Below are 22,557 nucleotides of genomic sequence, written 5' to 3'. Positions count from 1 at the left end.
TAAGGGACGCGGGTGGCAAGGGACACGGGTGGCACTGTGGGTTAAAACCACAGAGCCTAGGACTTGCTGATCAGAAGGTCAGCGGTTCGAATCCCCACAACGGGGTGAGCTCCTGTTGCTCGGTCCCAGCTCCTGCCAACCTAGCAGTTTGAAAGCACGTCAAGTGCAAGTAGATAAATAGGTACCGCTCTGGTGGGAAGGTAAACGGCGTTTCTGTGCACTGCTCTGGTTCGCCAGAAGCGGCTTAGTCATGCTAGCCACATGACTCAGAAGCTGTACGCCGGCTCCCTCGACCAATAAAGCGAGATGATCACTGCAACCCCAGAGTCGGTCACGACTGGACCTAATGGTCAGGGGTCCCTTTACCTTTACCTTATGCTAGTATTAACATCTTGAAATTGCCCCAGTAGCTCAGCTGACAAAGTCCCTCCCTCCTTAAATAGTCCAGCAGCTGTTTGCTCCATTTTGGCTGGCACACAAGGGTGGTGAACATCCACCAACATCTGCATGCCATGCTCCCATCTGCAGCTGGGCACAATGCCACCTCCCTCACATCCTTTGTAGCAGGGAAAAGGAAACAAAAGCCAGTTATTCACAAGGACAGGCGGTAACAGAAAGGTTTGCTTCAAGCACAGGAGGGATCTGGTCCTGCTGAGTGGGAAGATAAACCAAACCACTTACATGTCAATGGAACGTGCAGTTATTTTGAGTGCCAATTGTTGGCTCTTAGGAAAAGGGGGAATTGCAGCCTCTCTGAAGACACCAGTCTCAGTTGACCCTGTTTCAGTTTCACCCCATCTGAATATCTTGAAGTGGATTTCTGGATGGAAATCCTAGGGTGCAAACAACTTTCCAAAAAATAATAATAGAGCAAGTTCATTTGGCATCCAACTGAACTTAAATAACCCATCCAAGGATTGCAGTTCTGCCTCCTAAGCCAGTCAGAGTTGCCAAGAAGCACACCGTGGTCTCAGAAGTGGTTTGCTGTAAGAGCTTGTCAATTAGCGCTAAAGCTAGCTAATTGCTTAGAATACTAGCAATAACAATGAGAGGTTACTGCCAGGTTGGGTTTGTTTAAATTAAATTGCCCTTGAAATGAAAACTCTTGCTTATTAGATCCATCAGCTTTCGTTAAAAGCAAGAAACACGCTGTGCAGTTGATGCAGACTCTCTAAATTGTGCTTAATGTTTTTAACATCCTGATGGGCTGCTTGTCTCTTAGAAGTTCCACTTTTAATGCTGGTTTTTAAATAGCCCAGAAGGCTAGCATGACTCAAGACGTACACACCTTAAAAAAAACCAAACAAAAACACCTTATTGATATTCCTGAAACACCTGGAGGGGAAGGCAGAATCATGGATGCTGAATATAGCCCCAGCATGGACACGTTGACTGTGCCTGGGTTGTCTCTGCACAGTAATTGGGAACCCTGCAAATGGTGGATTCCTTGTTGCAGGTACGGCACTTATGCAAATTCAACTGCACCAGAATCTCAGTTCAGATCTTCAGCTGAAGGCATGGTGGGAGAATAGGAAAAGAGACACAGCAGGTGTGCCACAACTTTCTTCTCTATGCATTCATTGTGTACATAATTGTTACCTAAATAGGGCTTCCATTATGCCTCCTTGTGGTTTTTTACCATCAGCAGAGAATGACCTCTTGATAGTGCTGTGTTGTACGTTTGAAGAGAAGTAGACTGTAGAGAGATGTCTTTGATGGTGATTCTCCGGACCAGCTGAGAATTAGATCCTTTTCATGCAATTACTGACTTATTTAAAAGATTAAACAACTCTTTTTGGTTTTTTTTTAATATTGTTGCCCACATCAAGCCTTTGGGACAGGGAGGTCCCAATATGAGCAAATGGTATTAGATCTCAGTTTGTGAATGAATGGCACTGGATTTCATTATGTGAATGAAGGGCGTTGGATTTTCAGTTGCAACAAGTAACATCACTATCAATGGCCTCTGCTATATATATAACAGGAAGCCTTTCCATCACCATAGCTCTGAGGCCCAATGTAGTTAGTTAGCTCTGAGGCCCAATGTAGAGAGAGATCATAGCTCAGCAGTAGAGCATCTGTTTTGCATGTAGAAGGTTGCAGGTTCAATCCCTGGCATATCCAGGTAGGGCTGAATCTTTTGAGAGCTGCCGCCAGCCAGTGTGGATAATACTGAACTAGCTGGACCAATGGTCTGGCATGGTGTGAGGCAGCTTCCTATGTTGCCAAGCAGAAAATTTAACTTGCCTTCTGTTTGACCAAGAAAGGGTCCAGGGGCACAAACGCACTCCTGACAACCATGATGGTTCCAAAATTCCAAGATGGAGTAGGTTGCCCTGATTAAGCTCAGTGTATTGTTAATTTAAAAACAACAACCCTGATGCAGTAATGCCAGAGTGGGGAGGCTAAGGGATGTCAGCCCCACCAAAACCCATTATTATTATTTTTCTAAGAACAAATTAAGAGAGCTCAGTCAGATGAAATGGCACCCCTCTGCTTTTAACACTATCGCGGCAGATACAAGCATGAGATGACTACCATTCGTGTTATGTCTCCTTAGCATTTAATACCCAGGCATGATACCTTGAAACAATACTAGAGTCATCTAGATTGTTTTGACGTATAAAGGCTTAAACTGTCCAGGACTATGATACCGCAAGAACTGCCTCTCCCCACTTGAACCAATCCAGACCCTGCAGTCATCATCGGAGGTCCTTCTTCATGTGCTTCCTCCACAAACAGTGGTATAGCGTGGATTGCCAGAACATGGGGCAAGGTAAGTATCCTTGGCACTACCTGATAATAGGCTGGAACAATAGCTTGGCAAGCTACCTGAGTGGCAGCTGCAGCTCCCTGTGAGTGTTGAGCACGGTGGAGAGTGGGAGCGATGATTGGTTGGGAGTGGGTATCTTTCTAAAGCCCATGCTCTAGCAACCGGCCATCACCCAAATCCACTCCTCAGTCCGTCCACACGAACATTGTGAGATTTTCTGTCTGAGGGGGACGGCGTGCTATAGTTAATCTATTATTACTACTTTCCTTTTGAAATTTTGCGCCCCTAAGAATTTTACGCCAGGGCAACTGCTGCTGTGGCCCCACCCACACTTCACAACCATCCACAAGAGGTCCAGAGGGTGGCAACATGAGGGCCTTTTCGGCAGTGGCTCCCCGCTTGTGGAATGCTCTCCCCAGGGAGCCCCACCTGGTAACTTACATAGCTTTAGGCACCAGGCGTATTCCTCTTCTCCTGGGCCTCTGGCTAATTAAAGAATCTGCAGCCTTTTAAACCATGTATATGCAGAGGTTATTGTTTTGTTTGTTATTATGTTATGTGTTCTTGTGTTTTTATATATTGTTACAGTAAGTGTCACACTTTTTAACTTAAAAAAAGAGAAGAGGAACAGGTACTAAGCATGAAGTTGTTACATTAAGTGTGCCACATTTTTAACAACAACAAAAAAGAGGTGCCAGTGCTGGGTACTCTTGAGTACCCCCTGAAAAAAGCACTGCTTAACCCTAATGATAAATCTAATTCTAACCCCAGCTCCAACGCTAAACCTAACCCTAACCCTGGCTCCAAACTTAACCCTAGTCCTAACCCTAAACCCAACCCTACCTCCAACCTTAACCCTAACCATACCTCCAACACTGACCCTAACCCTGCCTAGAATCCCAACCCTAACCCTAATCCCAATCCTAACCCAACCCGAACCTGAACCCTAAAAACAACCATAGCCCTAGCCCTAGCCCTAGCCCTAGCCGTAGCCATAACCCTTCTGCCAATACTTATCCTAACCCTAACACTACCTCCAACCCTGATCCTAACTCCTTGCTCCTGCTGAGCCTCTCACTGTCAGGCAAGCCAGTCCCAGCTGCTGACAGCAGCATTATTGTTGTGACCTCTGAACCTGCAGCCAATCTTCATCTCCTGGCTGCAGCACCAGCTACAAAGCAGAGGCAGAGCTGCTGCTCCAATAACTTTTAACTATTTAAACTGTTTTTAATTGTTTTCTTTCTGTCATTTATCGGATGAAGGGCAGTATAGATATTTAATAAACAACAGCAACGGTAACATTTTAAAGGTTTAGCTGCCTATATTTCCACACTTTTACTTTGCTGCATATTTTGCAATTTTGAATTTTGGAGTATTTGCTCCAAACTTAGAACCCAAGAATTCACCTTTCTATATTGTTTTTCTTTGTACCAATATTGGCTGGGACTGAGCCCATATATCTGCTCTCCACAAGTTATCTGAAAAGCTATCTGTGGCTATTAGCCAGAGGTAGTAAATCTTCTGAATGCCGGTTGCTGGAAACTTCCAGAAGGGAGACAGCTCTTGCGCTTAGGTCCTGCCTGCGAGTTTTCCACAGGCATCTGGTTGGCCACTGTGAGAACAGGATGCTGGACTAGGTGGACCATTGGCCTGATCCAGCAGGCTTTTCTTACATTCTTGTTTTACTTGTTGCATTAGGGAGATAAGCTATGGCATCCAGCCTTTTCCTCCTGTGCCCTCGTCTCCCTTTTTACCTTCCCATCTACCTGAAAAAAACATCCTGAACTTTGTAGCTCGCTGTTTTCCCATGGTGTTTCAGAGAACAACAACTTCCACACGGAATATAGGTCAGAAGGGGAATTCAAGAAAACATGCAGGCAGCCATCAAGCAGGCATTAAACACTACAGAACATTATTAGGGGAACATAATGGTCTGGAACCTGTTGCCTGGCAACAAGTGCTTAGCTAACCAACTACCGGAGCTCACCTGCTCCAAAAAGCACCAACTTTAAACCACCGCACCCTCTAGGCCTACACAACTGCAATATTCACCATGCTTCTTAGACTGAACTCCCCGTGAAGGTAAATTAAGACCTTTTTGTAGGTTGTAAGAATAAGGTTGCTGCTTTGTTCCTTGTAGCTGGAAAACCGTATTACCCTGGTATCATTTGGATGATGAAAGTCATCTGTGAACAGGGATGGGCAAATCAGTCTCTTTTCTCATTTTGAAAACATTTCATGTCAAAATTTGCATTTCTAAATGTATTTTCTCTCAATGCACGCCTATATATTGAAAGGTGATTTCAGAAGTGCAAAAGCCACTAGTTAATTAAGTTCCGCTTTGCACATCAGTCCAAAAGCTGCAGATCAAATCAGTTCATGTTGGAATTTGCAAAGATTGGATTCTTTACGCCTCCCTGGTTTGGGAGTGCCCATATCAGTTTTCATCTCAGATCGCTTGGGAGCTGTAAAGTAGAAATTGACACTTCCCATATGAGACATCTTTTATCTTGTGTTTTGGGTCGTCCAAACATTACAAGAGTGGTGCATGACAGAGAAGGGGGAACCAGCAAATATGAGTTCATGCATAATAAGGGGAAGTGGGGGGAGCCTCTGCCCCCCATGTCACATGCTTGCATTCACCCGACCCCAAATGTTGTGGACTTTATATAAGTTCTGACTGCTTTTTTAAGCATTCCACACTTAAATGCAGAGCCGTAAAGCACCAAATTGGGTTCCTGAGGAAGATCTTTGACTCTCTGAGCCTCCTTGTCAGCTTGCCCGAAGAGGGAGATATTGGACTAACCTCTTAGTTACCATCACAGTGGATGTTTAAAGAGTGATACTTCAACTCTCCAAAGGTCTTATGAAGGGTCAGTGATATGAGCAGCTGGTTCAGTCTGAGCAACTTGACTTTCAGGTGAAGATGCCCCAACTTACTTCTCTACCTCTCCACTCCCTTGATCAAAGGTTTGCCCACTTGCCTGCCCAGCTCTTCTTCCTGTCTTGCTTTGCCTTCTCAAGGTCTTCAGCCCTTATTGAAACTATATGAAGTAGCTCTAGGAACCGCAGGAACTTCCTGCAGTTCCCAGGCCATGTTCCATTCCCACCCCTCTGTCAAGATAAGCCACTTCCGCCTTAGGGAGGAGGTGGGGTTGCAGGCTTCACGGCCCCTTCCATGTGACCAGAGGATGGGAGGCCAACCCCTGCACGACTGGGGGATTCCTGACTGCATCACCCCCTGGCCAGCCAATCGGTTTGCTTCAGGGGTGTGGCCTGCCCTGCCCCTTAAAGGCAGGACGCAGCCGGGGATCTCCCTCTTTGCCTGCCCACCAGCTGCTCCGGTTTTTCCACCCTCCCGCCCTTTAAGGTTGCTTCCTCTGACCTTGCTATGGACCTTGGTTGGTCGCCATTGAGGGGCCTGGTAGGAATTTTTCCACTTGGCAAACTGATACCTGCCACTTGGTTTTTGCCTACCTTGTAGCAAATCGTCACAACTTTCTGTGTACTGGCAGTTAGGCAATGGAATAATTCTGTAGATGGAAAAAGGGGAGGTAGCACCATCACCTGCCCCACATTTTGAAGGGTATTCTGTTAAAGGATTTGGGGGGCTATCTGAAGCCTAGAGAGGTTAGGGCCTAAGGCACGCCCCCTATCGGTAACCCCGGGGGAGCTCCTAGTTGATGTGCATCAGCAGGACTCCCCCTACTGGTGGTTATCCCTTCCCAGACTTCCAGCAGATGGGCTGGAGTCAGATATAGTCAGTTAGGTCCAATGCCTAAGCCAATACTGCTCATCACCTGTAACCAATAAAGTTGTGGCCTTTTTTAGCCCATTGTTGTTGTTTAGTCATTTAGTCATGTCCGACTCTTCATGACCCCATGGACCAGAGCACACCAGGCACTCCTGTCTTCCACTGCCTCCCGCAGTTTGGTCAAACTCATGTTCGTAGCTTCGAGAACACTGTCCAACCATCTCATCCTCTGTCGTCCCCTTCTCCTAGTGCCCTCCATCTTTCCCAACATCAGGGTCTTTTCCAGGGAGTCTTCTCTTCTCATTAGGTGGCCAAAGTATTGGAGCCTCAGCTTCACAATTTGTCCTTCCAGTGAGCACTCAGGGCTGATTTCCTTAAGAATGGAGAGGTTTGATCTTCTTGCAGTCCATGGGACCTTCAGGACCATAATTCAAAAGCATCAATTCTTCAGCGATCAGCCTTCTTTATGGTCCAGTTCTCACTTCCATACATCACTACTGGGAAAACCATGGCTTTAACTATATGGACCTTTAGCCCATTAACCTTAACTATATGGACCTTTAGCCCATTAACCTTAATAATTGTGTCATGTGTCATTATTTCTACATGGGGGGGGGGCTGGGAACTCGCCATGCAAAGTCATATCTGTTGCCACTGTGGGGCTGGAAGCTTATGGATCCAAGGGGAAAGTCCAACTTCTTGTGTATGCAGTGAAATTGTGTACCAGATGTTGTGCTTCAAGAGCTTGCATTCTCCCACCAAGAAGTACAGCAAGGAGCAAAGCTGTTCTGTTCCATTCTTGGGTCTCTGTAGCAGCAAACATGCTGCATGGCTTCTCTATGTGCCCTTTGCCAGATGTTCCAGTGGGCCACAGGGAGCCATCTATTACCCAAACAGCTGTGCCAAAAGCTGTTCCGCAGCTGAATAATTAAGAGGGCATTCTCAGTTGGCTGCGAAATCTTGGTGGAATACAGAGCAGGTAAAGGAAACAATTTCATAGCAAGATGATCTCAAAACCGTGAACTGTGGAGGCATGGAGTATAGATGGAGATTATGGAAGAACAAACTTTTTTTGCATTGAGTTGATACTCTGTGAATGGTAAGGAACATACTTAACTAGAAATTCATTCATTCTTATTAACAGCAGAGAATGATAAAATCCATCAGTGTTATTATTCACCACAAATACACATTTGAGAGATCATCAGTCATGAGCCATATGCAGCTGGAGGCTTTTGTATGCAATCACTTCTTTTGTACCCCCTTCATATAGAATATGAGCACAAGTTAGTTACGCCTGGGGATGGGACGGTACCCGCAGATTCAGAAGCAGGCAGATCTGATTTGATCCAAGACGATAATGACCTGGACTGGATCATGAGGCCACTTTGCGAGATTGCCCAAGGGCTACAATGCTGACACTGTCCTTTGACTTTCTCACTTCCGTTTTTGAAAGCTCCAGAACAGTCGTTCAACTGCCCACAGCCTGGAGTGGCTATCACATGAGGTTCCTTGCCATTGCACATTTTGAATTACAATAAAGGCAATCCACCTGGGAGAAGTGCAACTTGTTGACATTCTGAATTGTACAGAAAAAGTGTATGGAAAAATTGTCTGGAGAAGGCACCACAGCAGGGAGCCCTCGAACTATCTTATACTTTTAAAACAACAACAACAACAACAAAACCTTTGTATTTCCATACAGGTTTTTGAGGGTTCCCCCCTTTGAATCCACAAGGAAAGGACAGACTTAATTCTGTCCTCATGTGGAGCTGGAATCTATCCATCCATCCCTAGTTACATGCTTAACTGTTGTGCCTTCTTACTTACAATAGATTTTTAGCATTTGTGGAAACAGTGGAGGAAACCTACACGTAAGCATCTTGCAGCCTTGATTTGCCTGCCAAAGAGTTGTCCTTTGGGAGAAAACTCAAATAAAGCACCGTCTCAAACTGCAGCCCAGAAACCGAGGGGAAGAGAGAGAGAGAGAGAGAGAGAGAGAGAGAGAGAGAGAGAAAGAGCGCAGAACTTTTCAAGAAGATGCTGATGAGTTAACATTTCTTCAGCAAGGCAGATCAAACAAAGGCAATTCTTTAAGATGATGTAAACTCAAGACTAATTAATAGCAGCTCTTTTAGACAAATCGCATGGCAAAAACATCCATTCCCTCTTAGCTGATTGAGAGCAAGTGCTCCCCAGCCTTCATCTTTCCTAGTTTATAGGTTGATTTGTGAAACATCCTTCCTGACACAAAAAGAACAATTTGAAAAGGTAACAGAAAATCCCTAAAGGCACCCCACTCTCTCTAACACACACACCTCAATAGGAAAAGCAAACAGTAAATTAAATTTGGTAGCACCACAAAAGGGTAATTTACACGCGTTGCAAGGGCTGGGAGCTATGGCTTCCCACTTATCTACATCACATTCTTTCACTCCAAACAGAACAGACCAAACAATTTTTTCTTCATGTAATTTTGTGAAGGCTCCAGCCATCTGAAATACCCGATAATTTTTGCCATGCTTTGTTATGATGATGAATCACTGTGTATTTTTCTGCTGCACTTGTTAATCTCACTCGGCAGTACAGGGCCTGTATGTGCACTAAGAGATAAATTGGACAGTGACCCCCATGTAGCAGTGTCACAGCCAACTGTCTAAGGACGTTCTTGAAACATATTGCTAAAATCATGCAGGTTCTTGCTTTGTGGGATGTTGGATTCACCACTGGCCAGGAAAGGCCTGGTGCCAGTGGCTCCAGCTGAATTAGAAATCACATAATAAACCTATTGTCAGGGAACTGACATCGGAGTGAGAGGTGGAGGCAAGGCTCCAAAGCGATGCAGGAGAGGGGACCAGCAGGGGGGAAGGAATTCAGCGTAACACCGGTAGAGAAGGGAGGGAGATGGAGGATTCGGAGAGAGGTCTCCAAGACCCTTCACCCGAGACCAGTGGGGAGAGCGCGGACACGCCTCTGCCTTCCCCTTACTTGCGCAGACGGGTTCCGCGCAGGGAAAGTAGGAGGAGACTTGGTGTCAAACAGCTTTTATGCTGGAAGAGGTTCAAGAAATGCCCACTGACGGATTCTGCAAGTGACTGACCGGCCACGGAGTGTGGTCTGTCAGCCAAGGCACGGTTAGCCAGGCAATCTAACCGAACTGAAGGCAACTTATGCACAAGTAACCCCTTACAACCATTACACCTATGAAGAAATGGGACAGCCATATAGCTAATCCTTCTACTATTCATTGGTTACTTAGAAATACAAGGAGGCCAATCTCAAAACAAAACAAAAGCAGGTTTCTTGTCACCACAGAAGACAACCTTGAATTCAAGAAGGGTCTGGGCTGTTGCTGTTGTTTTTTTTAAAGCTATTTAGCAGAACAGCATTATGAATAAGTAAGACAATGATGAAGACAATCTATTGTGAGCAGCTCCATCATTTTATTTCAACTGGTAGATTGTTTACCACTTGGAAGAGCAGGCACCATAGCCAAATATGAAAATGAATGCTCTCAAGAATTCTGGATGATACAACCGTTGTCAGTTGAATCAGCAATGAACAACGTAGAGAAAGGAAACCAGTTTAATGCCCTTTGCCTCACTGTAATCACATCAACACCACACATTTAAAGCACTCTGATGCAACTTTTAACAGCCAAGACTTCCCCCTTAGAATCCTGGAAACTGTAGTTTGTTAAGGGTGCTAGGAACTGGAGCTCTGAGAAGAGTCTCCTAGCAACTCTCAGCACCCTTAACCAACTGCAGTTCCCAGAATTCTTTGGGGGAAGCCATGACTGTTGAAGTGGCATCAGAGTATGGTGTGGATGTGACCTGTGTTGATGAGGCCACATTGCACACATATGGGATGCCACCACTTTTGACAATTGAATGATCTCAGATTGACCATCAAACACAGATGCTGACGTACAAGGTCTTTGTCCTCAGCATCTAGCTGCATGGCAGTGCACCCTCAGAACACCTATTGTGGTAAAGACTCAAGAGAAGAAACCCGGCGACTTCCACAGCTGCTGTTGGCAACGTGCCCTTGGCACTCCTTGTCACGCTAAGATCATCACTGAAGGCCAATCCACCAAGCACCCTCATACTTTGACTTGGGTATGTGCTTCAGGTGAAAGATGACCACACATCTTTGACTTTCTTGGTGTTGCTAAACTACAGGTCCCATCATCCCTTGCTATTGGACATGTTTGCTGGGGTTCATGGGAGCTGCATTCCAGCAACATTCAGAGGACCAAAGCTTCAGAGGACCAAAACTTCAGGCAATACCAATGAGACGGAAACATGGAAGGTGCCTAAAGAAGCCAGGGTGGCTATCTAAAGAACTTTTAACTGAGTTAAGATTAAAAAAGGATGTGTACAAAAAATGGAAAAGGGGGAAAACCACCAAAGAGGAATTCAAACAAATAGCCAGCACGTGTAGACACAAAGTCAGAAAAGCTAAAGACAGAATGAACTCAGGCTTGCTAGAGAGGTTAAAAGCAACAAAAAAGGCTTTTATGGGTATGTTTGTAGCAAAAGGAAGAACAAAGAAACAGTGGGGTCACTCAGAGGAGAAGCTGGTGAAATGCAAACAGGGGACACAGAAAGGGCTGAACTCCTCAATGCCTTCTTTGCCTCAGTCTTCTCCGATAAAGAAAACAATGCCCGACCTGAAGAATTTGGAGCAAATGATTCAGCAGAGGAAACACAGCCCAGAATAACTAAGGAGATAGTACAAGAATACTTGGCTAGTTTAGATGTATTCAAGTCTCCAGGGCCAGATGAACTGCATCCAAGAGTATTAAAAGAACTGGCAGATGTGATCTCAGAACCACTGGCAGTCATCTTTGAGAATTCCTGGAGAACAGGCGAAGTCCCGGCAGAGAGGAGGAGGGCAAATGTTGTCCCTATTTTCAAAAAGGGGAAAAGAGAGGACCTAAATAATTACCGCCCAGTCAGTCGGACATCAATACCAGGGAAGATTCTGGAGCAGATCATTAAGCAAACAGTCTGTGAGCACCTAGAAAGGAATGCTGTGATCACCAATAGTCAGCATGGATTTCTGAAAAATAAGTCATGTCAGACTAACCTGATCTCGTTTTTTGACAGAATTACAAGCCTGGTAGATGAAGGGAACGCAGTGGATGTAGCCTACCTTGATTTCAGCAAGGCATTTGACAAGGTGCCCCATGATATTCTTGTAAAGAAGCTGGTAAAATGCGGTCTTGACTATGCTACCACTCAGTGGATTTGTAACTGGCTGACTGACCGAACCCAAAGGGTGCTCATCAATGGTTCCTCTTCATACTGGGGAAGAGTGACTAGTGAGGTGCCACAGGGTTCTGTCTTGGGCCTGGTCTTATTCAACATCTTTATCAACGACTTGGATGATGGACTCAAGGGCATCCTGATCAAATGTGCAGATGACACCAAACTGGGAGGGGTGGCTAACACCCCAGAGGACAGGATCACACTTCAAAACGACCTTGACAGATTAGAGAACTGGGCCAAAACAAACAAGATGAATTTTAACAGGGAGAAATGTAAAGTATTGCACTTGGGCAAAAAAAATGAGAGGCACAAATACAAGATGGGTGACACCTGGCTTGAGAGCAGTACATGTGAAAAGGATCTAGGAGTCTTGGTTGACCACAAACTTGACATGAGCCAACAGTGTGACGCAGCAGCTAAAAAAGCCAATGCAATTCTGGGCTGCATTAATAGGAGTATATCATCTAGATCAAGGGAAGTAATAGTGCCACTGTATTCTGCTCTGGTCAGACCTCACCTGGAGTACTGTGTCCAGTTCTGGGCACCACAGTTCAAGAAGGACACTGACAAACTGGAACGTGTCCAGAGGAGGGCAACCAAAATGGTCAAAGGCCTGGAAACGATGCCTTATGAGGAACGGCTAAGGGAGCTGGGCATGTTTAGCCTGGAGAAGAGGAGGTTAAGGGGTGATATGATAGCCATGTTCAAATATATAAAAGGATGTCACATAGAGGAGGGAGAAAGGTTGTTTTCTGCTGCTCCAGAGAAGCAGACACGGAGCAATGGATCCAAACTACAAGAAAGAAGATTCCACCTAAACATTAGGAAGAACTTCCTGACAGTAAGAGCTGTTTGACAGTGGAATTTGCTGCCAAGGAGTGTGGTGGAGTCTCCTTCTTTGGAGGTCTTTAAGCAGAGGCTTGACAACCATATGTCAGGAGTGCTCTGATGGTGTTTCCTGCTTCGCAGGGAGTTAGACTCGATGGCCCTTGTGGTCTCTTCCAACTCTATGATTCTATGATTCTCCACACCTGCCTTGGTATATTTTTTAAAAAATAAGGAGAACTGTTTCGCTTCCAGAGGGTCATCCCATTTTATTTTATTTTATTTTATTTTATATCTTATTTTTGTATGAACACAGTGAAGCCAGAAGTACAACAGTGCATGGAGAAAATGTAGTGGCCAATTTTCATCAAGTACTCTTCCCTACCCCACACCTGCCCTGTTTTTGCTTTCATTATAGCAGTGGGGCAAGCTCATCAGTTTCTTGAGTAAATGCGAATGCGTTTGCCCTGCAGAGCAATTTGTTCACCCTCTATGAATGACAGTTAACGGTTACTTTACTTTGATACATATTTTCATTTCAAAATGGAAATAACTCTTCACTGATCTCATACCTTTCACCACACCGCTTTGGACTATTTACAACCAAAAATTAAGGTATAATGGGTTTCAGCTGCTGTTCATTCTAGGTTGCATGCTACTGCCCAAAGAGCCCAAACATTTTTTATTTTTTTTAAAAAAAGAAAGTAATATATGGCAAATGGAAATTGCTGCTTTGGAATTGTTTGCATATGACTGTGTAGAGAAGTGGAATGGGAGGAAGCAGATAATGAAAAAGAAGCCTTATATATTCACATGCACACACCCCAACCAACCTCATTTCCCCAACAAACACTGGATATCCAGAAACTCAATCAAAGACAGAGCATTCCATGCTTTGCCTAGCAAACTCAGGGATAACTAACTCGTTAGACACCAAGTCCATATACCTAGGAAGTGTATGGTGGTCTTGTAATAAGGTTAAAGCTTACTGGGAAACTATATAAAGTGGTACCTCTGGTTACGTACTTAATTTGTTCCGGAGGTCCGTTCTTAACCTGAAACTGTTCTTAACCTGAAGCACCACTTTAGCTAATGGGGCCTCCCACTGCTGCCACACTGCTGCCGCGCGATTTCTGTTCTCATCCTGAAGCAAAGCTCTTAACCCAAGGTATTATTTCTGGGTTTACGGAGTCTGTAACCTGAAGCGTATGTAACCCAAGGTACCACTGTAGAATGAATTGAAAAAGATATTTAAGATAACATTTGTAAAAAAACAACAACCCAGAAGCTTTTCTCTTGGGGATTATGGAATCAGAGCTACCTAAACAATATAGAAATTTACAGCTGCAAGAATGATATTTACCCAAAAATGGAAAGAAGGAGTCCCGATGAGAGAAGAATGGCTACAGAAATTAATGGACTATGCAGAAATGGCGAAACTTACCGGAAGAATAAGAAATCAAGGCAACAAACTTTATAATAAAGGACTGGAAATGGTTTATTTAAATTATATTTTGAGGCATCTTGTCTTTGCTATTTAAAGGAATGGATATCATTGGAAAATGGTTCCATATTAGATCTTGAAGGACACCTTAACAGATTTGGCTGGCACACCTATGTGTGGTATGACAAGGTTAAAGTTCATAAGCTTTTTTGAATCATGTTATATGGAAACCCCACATGACCCGGAAGTGTCTCCGGACAGCGCTGGCCCCCGGCCTCTTAAGTGAGATGGGTGCACAACCCTAGAGTCGGACACGACTGGCCCGTACGGGCAGGGGTACCTTTACCTTTATATGGAAACCAGTGTATGAAGTATGGGATAAATACAAAAATTTATTGGAACACAAAACACCATGGTGGCTCTCTCCACTTGAAGCAATATCAGTGGGGGGAAAAGGAATATGAGAAATGATTGGGCAACATATAAAGAATTATTAATAGAAGTAGATAAAGATTTAAAATTAAGGAGGTTCGAAGATATAAGGGACTTAGGAGAGGGGGGAAAGTTGGGTTGTGCAGACAGAAATCCTTGCGCTGATGGAACTTCACTTAGTACCATCTTGGATATAGTTCATTGGGTTGGACAGGACCTTAGAAGTCATCTAAACCAACCACCTGTGCAATGCAGGATCTACACTGCAGAATGCAAGGACAGCATCCTTTCTTTCCTTGGACCATGCAGTCTCTGCTCAAATACCTCCAGAGTAAGATAGCCAACACCTCCTGAGTCAGTCTATTCCACCGCTGAACTGCTGTTACCATTAGGAATTCCTCCTAATGCTTAGCTAACTTCTCTGCTGTTCCCATCCATTCATTCTAATCCTGCCCTCTGGAGCAAAGGAGAACAAGTCTGCTCCATCATCCATATGACAGCCCTTCAGATCGTTGAAGACAGCCATCTTGTCTCCCCTTAACCTTCTTTTCCCCAGGGCTAAATATACCCAGCTCTTTCAAGTATTTGTCTTAAGATGTTTCACTTTGGCGGCTGCAGGAAGAAGTGACTGCTAGATGTTAACATCTAGCTACCTGGAAAGCTGCCTCCAAGCAGTGGCTAGTGGTAATTCATTAGATGTGAGCAAGAATCTGGCAGAATATAACTCAGGATGGAGTTTTCTGAAAATCTCAGGGTTGAACTTACCCAACACAGATTTTTGCCCTCCCAATTTCTGTCTCACTCCTTGGTGAGTAATGTTATTTCCCCCCACTAGTTCTACTATAAAAAAAATCTTGCACATTACAGTGGTACCTCAGGTTAAGTACTTAATTCGTTCTGGAGGTCCGTACTTAACCTGAAACTGTTCTTAACCTGATGCACCACTTTAGCTAATGGAGCCTCCTGCTGCTGCCGCACCACTGGAGCACGATTTCTGTTCTCATCCTGAAGCAAAGTTCTTAACCCGAGGTACTATTTCTGGGTTAGCGGAGTCTGTAACCTGAAGCGTATGTAACCCGAGGTACCACTGTATATGCATTTTTTCTATGAACATATATTATCTGTATCTGAATATACACACCCAGTGCAGATATACAGACAACAATAAATGTACTATAAGTGTATTAAAATACTTTAAAAATCATGATTCTTAACTAGAGTACCACATGGGGCTTGAATCTCTTATGTATATTTCTTGCATGTAATGTTGTATATAATTAGGCTTAAAGAGAAATAAAATGTGCATGTTGTTTGGACATAAGCTCAATTCAAAAAGCAGTCTGGTGTGAGAAAATCTTGATTGGGCAAGAACCGCCAAGTTCTGTGTATAAATCCATTTGAAATGGAATCTTTTCCCATTCCCTGAATTCACTGGAACCTACCTATAGCCCAACAATTCACTCACATTTGATGCCATATGCTACTACTGTCATATTATTATAGTAGTAATACTATAAGGGCAGTTTGCAACATACTAGCATGCCACATTGAATAACTCAATGAATGAATGAATGAATGAATGAAGAAGCTATATGTTGTACTTTTGCATGAATCACTGACTTGGATTGCTCCTTCCAATGAGCAGGCAGGCACAGAGCAGTGACTCAGACACAAGAGCAGAAATACAAGGCAAAGGGAGATTTTTCAGAGTGCTCTTACTCTCAAATTCGCCTGTTTAAAGAACACAGCTATTTCAGTCATGAAAAGACTGACACTATATCTTTGAATACCGGTACCAGTTGCTGGGGAGCACCAGTAGAGAGAGTGCTGTAGCTCTTGTGTCCTGCTTGCCAGTACTGGACTAGGTAGGCTGTTATTCTAATCAAACAGGGCTATTTTTCAGGCTCTCATATTGCATGAATTCTGCAGATTTTTATAGTCTGTCCTGCAAGGTTCTTGTTTCCTCTGATCCTGTTTCAGGGTGAGTCAAGGCTAACCCTTGTTTACGTTTCCCCACCATGATCGCCCTCGCCACACAGGAAAATAAATGTAAGTTGTAATGTACGGATGGCGTCAGAAGAGCCCATTATTTACAGCTGCACAAGCATTTGTTCACTGTTTATAAACAGCTGCACAGGTCCAGAGGTTGGTGAGTCATTTCTAGGTATTCACTTTCTGCTACAGCAGGCAGGTTTTAGGATTCTGCTGTAGGCAGTCTGAAATCCAAAACCACCCAGTTTAATCAATCTCTTTATAAACCTGATGCCCTTGGAAAGTGCTAGGAAGCTTCAGCTGGTCCAAAATGCTGTGGCCAGACTGCTGACTGGAGCTAGTTATGGGAAGCATGTTAAAGGTAAAGGGACCCCTGACCATTAGGGCCAGTTGTGACCGACTCTGGGGTTGCGGCACTCATCTCGCTTTATTGGCCGAGGGAGCCGGTGTACAGCTTCCGGGTCATGTGACCAGCATGACTAAGCCACTTCTGGCGAACCAGAGCAGCGCACAGAAACGCCGTTTACCTTCCCACAGGAGTGGTACCTATTTATCTACTTGCACTTTGACGTGCTTTTGAACTGCTAGGTTGGCAGGAGCAGGGACTGAGCAATGGGAGCTCACCCTGTCACAGGGATTTGAACCACCGGCCTTCTGATCGGCAAGTCCTAGGCTCTGTGGTTTAACCCACAGTGCCACCGCATGTTACTCCTCTGCTAAAACTACTTCACTGGCTACCGGTTCGTTTCCAGGCACAATTCAAAGTGCTGGTTATGACCTACAAAGCCCTTTACGGCTTGGGCCCAAACTACCTGAGAGATCGCATCTCCTTATATGAACCTGCTCAGGTGCTATGATCCTCAGGTGAGCACCTTCTCTTGGTCCTATCATCACCAAAGACATGGCTGGTGGTGATAGGAGAGAGAGCCTTCTTTGTGGCTGCTCCCCTGTTGTGGAATTACCTCCCAAGAGACGTTAGTTTGGTTCCCTGTTTGTTAACCTTGCTCTGGCAGCCTAAGACCTTTGAAAATTGAGGTGCAGGAGATGCTGATCACTGATGCTGATCAGGTCAACCTGTAGTTCAATTGTTGGGTTTAAATGTCTTTAAATGCTGTGTTTTAATTATTGGTTTCAAGTAGCTTGTTTTTATTACTTTGTATTTTATAATGTTGTTCAAAATGTAGTAAGTTTCCATGAATCCCAACTCAGGCAAATAGTGGAATATAAGCACAGTAAATGACGATGATTATAATGTTGTTGCAATGTGTGGTGCTCTGTGCTTTTATAGATAGCTCACCTAAGTCATCCTATCTAAAACAAACTTTATCATTCTGGGTCATGGGTAGGCAAACTAAGGCCCGGGGGCTGGATCCGGCCCAATCGCCTTCTAAATCTGGCCTGCGGACGGTCCGGGAATCAGTGTGTTTTTACATGAGTAGAATATGTCCTTTTATTAAAAATGCGTCTCTGGGTTATTTGTGGCACCTGCCTGGTGTTTTTAGATGAGTAGAATGTGTGCTTTTATTTAAAATGCATCTCTGGGTTATTTGTGGGGCATAGGAACTTGTCCCCCCCAACAAAAAAATAGTCCGGTCTCCACAAGGTCTAAGGGACAGTGGACTGGCACCTTGCTGAAAAAGTTTGCTAACCCTTGTTCTAGGTCTTTGCTGAAGCTTCTAAGTCTCAATCAGCCACGGATCAATATTATTAACAGTCCTTTGAAAGATCACAGACGTCTGTAAGGCAGTGTGTTCAATTCATCCATGGTGGAACTTTTGGAATGATGTTTGATAACAATGAATCTTATTTACATCCCCTGTGGCAGATCTTCTGCAGTCGGTCCATGGTTCAATCCATAGGACTAGGAGTGTTTCCTGGAGAGCTGTATCCAGTCAATGTAGATAATACAGAACGAGAGGTCTGACTTCCAGTAAGGCTCCCCTTGTCCCTGTGTCTGGTTCCAAGCATCTGCTAACCACCACTCAACATAGAATTCACATAGAAATTTATCTTGGATTCAAGTACCTAATTTCCTTAGGCTGCAAAGCTTTCTTTGAAGGAGCCCCAGTCATTTCCATGATTCTCATTCATGCCGTTCTTTGCCTTTGAAATATCGCTGCCTCAGAATCAAAGAAAGATTGAATTAGATGGCACTTGTTATAAACTCAAGCAAATCTGATGAAAGAAGTACCCATTGACCCTCTCCTTTTTTTTTTTTTTTTTTGTCCTTGGGAGTTTGAAAGACCGAGCTCGTATGAGCTTGTGCTCTCCTCCGCCTTTTTCCAATTGAACAATTAACTTGCCATTTTAATTCAAAATTGATGGAACATGCCTGTATTGTTTTCCTGCCTTATTTATTCGCTTTTAAAAAGTGGACAGAGAACATGTCCTAAAGCGCCAGCACTAATATTTCAGCAATAGCCCAATCATCATTAGAGCACAAAGAAGACTTTGGGGGTTGGGGTACCCAGTAAACAGATCTTATGAATGCTGCACCATGCAGATTTAATTCAGATTCCGCCCTGTCCCCCTTTATATTATTAACTAATTTTTCTAGAAAAAAACCAGATTGTCACACTGGAGTAGTTAAGAAGATAATTTCTGTCGTTACTAATAGAGAAAGAGCAAACATTCTTTACAAAGACAAATGAAAATTAATCCATGACATTTTGAGATTATTTAAAACATAACTCATCCTTTGAACATTTGAAACCTTGAGTTACTGTGTGTGGGGGTGTTATATATATTTTAAAAAGATCTAAGAATGAATGGGGAGGATGTAACACATGGTGGAAGAAAAGATGCTTGTTTCCATAATTCAGATTGTACACACACACAAGTGCTACTATTAAACTTTGGGAAAAGCTTAATGGCAGCATAGGACCAACCACCATGGGAGTCAGAGGGGTGGGAAGAGATTTAAGCAACTCAGTACAATTACAGTGGCACCTTGGTTCTCAAACTTAATCCGTTCCGGAAGTCCGTTCCAAAACCAAAGCGTTCCAAAATCAAGGCACGCTTTCCCATAGAAAGTAATGCAAAACGAATTAATCTGTTCCAGACTTTTGAAAACAACCCATAAAACAGCAATTTAACATGAATTTTACTATCTAATGAGACCATTAATCCATAAAATGAAAGCAATAATCAATGTACTGTACTATAAAATAAATAAGACAGTACTGTAGATGATAAAAATTAAAATTATTATTTTTTTCTTACCTGCACTGATGATAGTCATTGTTTGGATGGGGGGCTTTTATCCATTTCCGCAATCACACAATCATTCAATCACTAGCTGAACTGGGTTCCACACAGTCACAAGAACAAATTAATGGAAAAAGCCTCAAAAAGAAAAACGCAAAATAAATAGCAAAAACAAAAGCGCCAAACTTAATCCGTTCCGGAAGTCCGTATGACTGCCGAAATGTTCAAAAACCAAGGCACAACTTCTGATTGGTGCAAGTGCCCTGGAAACAATAGCCGACAGCCGCATCAGATGTTCGGCTTCCAAAAAACGTTCGAAAACCGGTACACTTACTTCTGGGTTTTTGGAGTTTGAGAACCAAAGTGTCTGAGAACCAAGGTACTACTGTATCCAGCAGTGAAAAGAGGGCTGGGGGAGAAGGAGTGGGAAGTACCTCTGATCCTATCCACTGCCATCTTGGGCCCCACCCACTGCTGAAAGAATCCTGCTCTTGATAGTGGAAGAGTGAGGGAATCTTGCTTTCTGATGATATGCACATCCCCCAAGGCCCGTTGGAAATTCGAGAATGTACACCCCGCCACCGCCCCCAGTATATATCTTTATTGAGTTTACAATAACACAAATTAAAATGAAAGCAGTGGAAACTCATCTGGGAAAATACAAATAGTAAAGCATGAACATATGAGAAGGGAAGCAATTTAGTACGTATACATTATAACTTCATCGTTAATATCATTATCTAAACATTAACTTTTACAGGGTTTGAGAAGGAGAAGTGAATTAAAAGTTCCATAATCAGAAGAACGCTGGGGGTGGCAAAGAATAATCTTTTCTCAGGCTCACATAGCTAATGAACATCTTCCATGTTGTCTCAAATTAGTCCTTTTCCTTTTTGTCGCATGATAACTTTTAATTTTTTGTGTTCGTTTCTCTAAAAGAGTGCATGGCCAAACTCTCTGGTACTGCTGATCAGTATGTATGCAATGAAATGTCATTGAGTTCTGTGTTGTGACCGCTCTTGTGGCTGAAAATGGATGGTTCTTTATGACGGAGATCTAAACTTGCATCAAGAAACAAATGTAACAGTGTCAATGTTCCGGAGCTGTTCCGCCAGGCCTTTGGTCGGGGCTCAGTCTGAACCCTCTCCTTTTACAAGACCCTGCATATAAGTGGCCTCTCTAACTCTTCTCACCGGCTGATACAAATAGTTGAGTCTGGTGAGTACTGAAGGTTCCCAACCCCTATAGTGAAGGTAAAGGGACCCCTGACCATTAGGTCCATTCATGGCCAACTCTGGGGTTGTGGCGCTCATCTCGCTTTATTGGCTGAGGGAGCCGGCATACAGCTTCCGGGTCATGTGGCCAGCATGACTAAGCCACTTCTGGCGAACCAGAGCAGCGCACGGAAACGCCGTTTACCTTCCCACAGGAGTGGTACCTATTTATCTACTTGCACTTTCACGTGCTTTCGAACTGCTAGGTTGGCAGGAGCAGGGACCAAGCAACGGGAGCTCACCCGTCACGGGGATTCGAACCGCCGACCTTCTGATCGGCAAGTCCTAGGCTCTGTGGTTTAAGCCACAGCACCACCCACGTCCCTATTCCCAACCCCTATATTATAGTTATTTTGATCTTAATTGATTTTAAGCTCTATCACAGTCAATTGCTGAATTTTATGTCTTAATGTATTATATATTTTGATGTTAGCCACTCTGAGCCCGGTTCTGGCCAGGGAGGGCGGGATATAAATAAATATTGTTGTTGTTGTTGTTGTTAATGCTCAGGAGGGGTGTACCCGGCCAAAATCACAATGTGGGGAAAACTGTGAAGATAGCCAATGCTTCTATATAGCTCCATCTTTATTTCAGACATCGTGATATATCGATATATCATGATGTTTAGCAGGTGATATATCATGATGTTGAAAACCAGATTTTGCCCATCCCTACCTCATGCATGCCAAAATTGGGTCAGGGTGTGTGTGCAAGAACCCATGGAACAGCATGTTGGAACAGTTGAAATACTTGTGCAGATGGGACGATGGGAAGAGCATGGTGTTGAATTCTACCCATTGCATATTGACCTGGAAATGTGCATAGTTCCCTCTTCCTGGAAGGGTTATGTGCACTTTCCCCAAGAGGCCTGGTGAATGTGCACACTAGCCAGTTGTTCTGCACATTAATCACTCAACTTACATTCATATATATATATAATGATTCTGAAGGCCTTGGGAAAAAGCAGACTTAAGAACAAAAAACCTATCAATTAATGGTTATAACTCTCTCCGGGGTTGGCCAGTTAGTGAATAAAAAATAGATTTGCTTACTGCCTGATTCCTTACAGCATCCTTTTCCTGGTGTAACATCACACAACCTTCACGTTTTTGATGAGCACAGCATATGGGTCCATGTATTGAGCTGGGCTGTGCAAAATATCTGCTGCAAGGTTTGTCAGAAGGATAGGAGGAGTTCTTTGATCTTTTCAAATACACTCCCCCACCCTCGCCCTGGATAAAGTGCATGCAAATCATAATTAAAATCATGTCAGCTTTTTCATTTCCACCCTCCCCAACTTTCTCCACTTCTTTTGCTAATAGGTCTTCTCTTGCGTTTGGTTATAGATCCAGGTGGCACAATTCATTTCAGCTACGGAAGAACAATTCCTTCCCTTTCCTAAGGCGTCAAGAAATAGGCAGCCCAAAGCTTTTCATACCATGAATACAAACCAGATATTAAATAAAAGATTAAAAGAAAATCTGGGCAGCTTCTTCTGGGAACCACTTCAATGGCCCTTATAGGAATGGGGACCATCTTTACCACTGCACACCTTCCTCCATCACTTCCTGTAGTCATGACTT

The sequence above is a fragment of the Podarcis cretensis genome (genome assembly GCF_951804945.1).
Source record: "Podarcis cretensis genome assembly, chromosome: 1".
In the NCBI taxonomy this organism is placed as follows: Eukaryota; Metazoa; Chordata; class Lepidosauria; order Squamata; family Lacertidae; genus Podarcis; species Podarcis cretensis.
The sequence above is the reverse complement of the archived record's forward strand: the minus strand, read 5'-3'. Positions refer to the sequence as shown.